The sequence below is a fragment of the Sander lucioperca genome, chromosome 21 (assembly GCF_008315115.2).
Source record: "Sander lucioperca isolate FBNREF2018 chromosome 21, SLUC_FBN_1.2, whole genome shotgun sequence".
NCBI classification, from domain to species: Eukaryota; Metazoa; Chordata; class Actinopteri; order Perciformes; family Percidae; genus Sander; species Sander lucioperca.
Window position 1 is genome coordinate 18479205 of NC_050193.1, and position 3850 is coordinate 18483054.

The window sequence follows — 3850 nt, forward strand, 5'->3', positions numbered from 1 at the left end:
GCCTACAATAAACCCTCCATGATTAAAGAGTCAAGACTTATCAGTATACCCACCTACCTGTTCTACAGGCTTAAACACGTAGAAACCCATATCTCAGTCTGCTCTGTCTGTGCTGTCCACTCTTGTCCACCGCGCTGTGCAAACACAGCTCTACTCTCTCTACTTTTTTCAAGCTAAAATGAAAGATGTCAGTTTGTAGTCTAACTGTTTATCTTAGTTTGCAACAAATCTTGAACTTTGGACAAACTCTTGTAAACGTAGCTGCTGTCTAAACGAAACATCCTCTCCGTTGGAGAGGTAAATCTATAAGACCAAAACAAATACATGTGGCTACTTAATATGCATGTGAATGACGCCATCATCATGTCCACGTTCTTCACTCTTGATGTTGCCAGTTGTATTCTTTTGCAACAGCATTGTCTTATTTTAAATGAGGCATACAGGACGAATGCTAGCCTGCTTATCAGTCCATTCATCATTAAAGCTGCTGTTTTCCACAAATGTTCACTTCAGGCTCTTTGACAGTGAGAGTGGGGGGGTGGGGGAGGAATGATTGAGGCCAAATCAGGCCCTGTAAAAACCTCACCATGTTTTCAATTTACCAAGTGACAACTATACATGTAGTACAGGTAGGCTATTTTATGAAAAAATAGAGTATCCACCGCTACTGTAAAGGAGAAAAAAAATTCCTAGCTGTCCCTTGCTGCCACTGGGAAAAAAATAAAAATAAAAAATAAAATAAATTCCTTATCGACCCGTGACCTCAACTGACAACCAACAAGGAGCCAAACTATTTTTTTGTTATGTCTTACACAAGTCTAAAACCACGGAGGCTGACGGGTCTTCATACACACATTATTCAGAGAGGGGGGGGTACTGTTATGGGGCAGCTGTGTGCTTCCGTCCTGGGTGGTTTGTGTTTGTGTCTCTCTCCCCTTTTCCCTGTCTGTGTGTCTGTTTTGCGGAGCGGCTTAAAGTAGGTAACGGGGCGTGGCCGGGTGATCGACCTACCTGCACTGCTGCCGGCGATTCTTCAATCTCATCTGCTCAGCTGTTGCAGATTCCACTAATCACGGCTGCAGTATTTAGCCCCGGTCGGAACCTGCCTTCGGCACCAGATCGTTACAACTACCAAAGTGATAACTTGGCTCCCAGTTGTTTAACTATGTTGTTGTTACTCCTATAAGGTTTTTTTTTTGCCTTTTCTTAGTTCCTCGTGCTCCTTACTGATCTGTTGTTGTTTTTTTCCTCTCCTGATTCAGACCGACACTACCAGACCTGTTTGGTGTTGGCTGCTGTTCTACCAGCTCCTCGCCTTTCTGCCGTGCCATCCTCCAGCTCGGATCCCTGTGAGTGTTTTGGACACACTACACTCTGCTTCTCCCACTGCTATCCTGTCTCCTCCTCCAGCGCAGCTTCACTGTTCTTGCCTGCTTTGTTTTGGTCGTTCATTAAAAGACACTTAAACCTTTTTCTCTGTGTCCGTGTCGTGATACTCTGTGTTCTGGGTCATAGCCACAGCCATGTGTGTGTGTGTGTGTGTGTGTGTGTGTTCTCGTTTAACTATATTCGTGGGGTCCAAAAACCGGGTGTCCAGTATACTTGTGGGGTCCCGACAGCTTTGTGGGGCCAAAATGCTGGACCCCACAAGGGTAAAGGTCTGTTTGAGGGTTAAGACTTGGTTTTAGGATTAGGGTTAGAATTAGGTTATGGTTAGGGTGAGGGTAAGGGTTAAGGTTAGGCATTTAGTGGTGATGGTTAAGGTTAGGGTAAGGGGCTAGGGAATGCATTATGTCAATGACGGGTCCCCACAAAGATAGTGCCACGCACTAGTGTGTGTGTGTGTGTGTGTGTGTGTGTGTGTGTGTGTGTGTGTGTATGAGACATACAGCTACCTTGGACATAAAATCAACATTGCAGGAGAATGGAAGGAGCAAGTAAACACCATATTGTCGAATTTACATCCAGATTGGACCTGATCGACAGATGCCCTCTGACTATGAAGTTGGAGTCTATCAGACAGGTAGCACTGTCAAAAGTGGAACATCTGTTCTCCAACACTCACATCCAGCAGAAAGTGAAATGAATAACAAAACAGTGAGCTTAGTGCGAAAATGGTTTGGACTCAACACACACAGCACCCGTGACATTATCTTTCGGCCCCAGTGGGAAGGGGTCCAGCGTGCAGATTTCCCATCTTCTGAACATGCTCAACAGTGACGACAAGGATGTTAGGGAGCTGGCTCGATCCTCCCTGTTCCTGGACCTAAGAAGACACAAGGTCCCATTGGCCAGGGAGTCGGATCCCCACTTCCCATTCCCACTTCCTAGGATTCAAAAGAAAAAACAGCGGAAGGGAGTCACGTGGTACGCCCGCCCAAGATGGCCGCTTAGAGAGAAACAGAGCTCGCCTTTCCCCCAAATCCCCCTAAAAACTTCAATTTAAGTTGTTGCTCGGATTGCACTTGGTTTTCGGACATTCTTTGGAGGTGGCATGAGTCAGAAAAGTCACTACTTTACTCGCAATCAGCCTCTTAATTCCAAAGGAAAGCCAGCGCCGGACCCCAAGGTAACGCCGCAGCCTACAATGGCGGAGACACCTGTTACGTCGAATAGTTCTCCTAAAGAGAGTGTGGCGGCTAAGTTGACCAACATCTGATCTATCCTCGTGATCCTGGCTAAAGACATGAACGAGGTGAAAAACGGAGTAGAGTCTTTGAATGAAACTGTTAACAACCTCGGCGGTAGGATCACGGAGGCTGAAGAGAGAATCTCCCGGTTAGAGGACGAAGAAGCTAAGGCTAACCCAATCATGAAAGGCTTGGTGAAACAGAACCAGCAGCTGCGGGAAAAAGTGACGGCATTGGAGGGATTTTCCCGACGCCAGAATATCAGAATCTCTGGTATTAGAGAGGGAGTGGAGGGCCGGGATTTGGAAGGTTGCTTTAAAACTGTGTTGAAGGAAGCGCTGGACATTGAAGCTGATGCTTGGTATGAGATAGACAGGATCCACCGCGTCGGCCCTGCTCCTGCTAATGACTTAAGACCAAGGCACATCATCGTCCGCTTTGTGCAGGACAAAGCCAAGGCCGCGGTTCTCACAGCTGCAAGGAAAAAGAAACAGATCACCTGGAGGGACATGAGGTTCCGCTTTGCGTCCCCTCATGACCCAGCATGCGCTGCTGTAGATGTGATGATGGAAGAGCTGGGATTGGTTGATGTGTGGAGATTACTCTATCCCCAAGAAAAAGATTATACATTTTACTCTCACCCTCATTCGACCTACTCCAAAATTGACTATTTCCTGATCTCCTGCTCACTGGTGAGTCAGACTCTTAGTGCCACAATTGGCAATTTTAACTGACCATGCTCCATGTGGATATAGCCATATCTATTACAGAAAACACAAAATCTACGATGAGGTGGCGCTTGAATAATCTATTACTAAATAGTGAGGAATATTGTGAGTACATAAGAATTGTAATAAAACAATTTTTGGGAGTTTAATGAGGGTTCAATTGATGATATTGGCATAACTTGGGATGCTTTTAAAGCCTTTGTAAGGGGGCGTCTCATTCAATATAGTTCTCGATTTAAAAAAGCGGAGAGGGATAAATTACAGAAGCTAGAGCAAGATATCAAGGAACTTGAGAAACAACATATGCAGCACCCTGAGAGGGAAATATGGAACAAGTTAATTAAGTTAAAATATGAGTTAAACAATAATGTACAGAAAAATGTTGAATATGCACTATTCTGTTCCAATCAAAAGTATTTTGAACAAGGTGAGAGAGCTGGTAAGGTTTTAGCGCATAGGGTAAAACAGAGGCAAACCTCTAACTTAATCCTT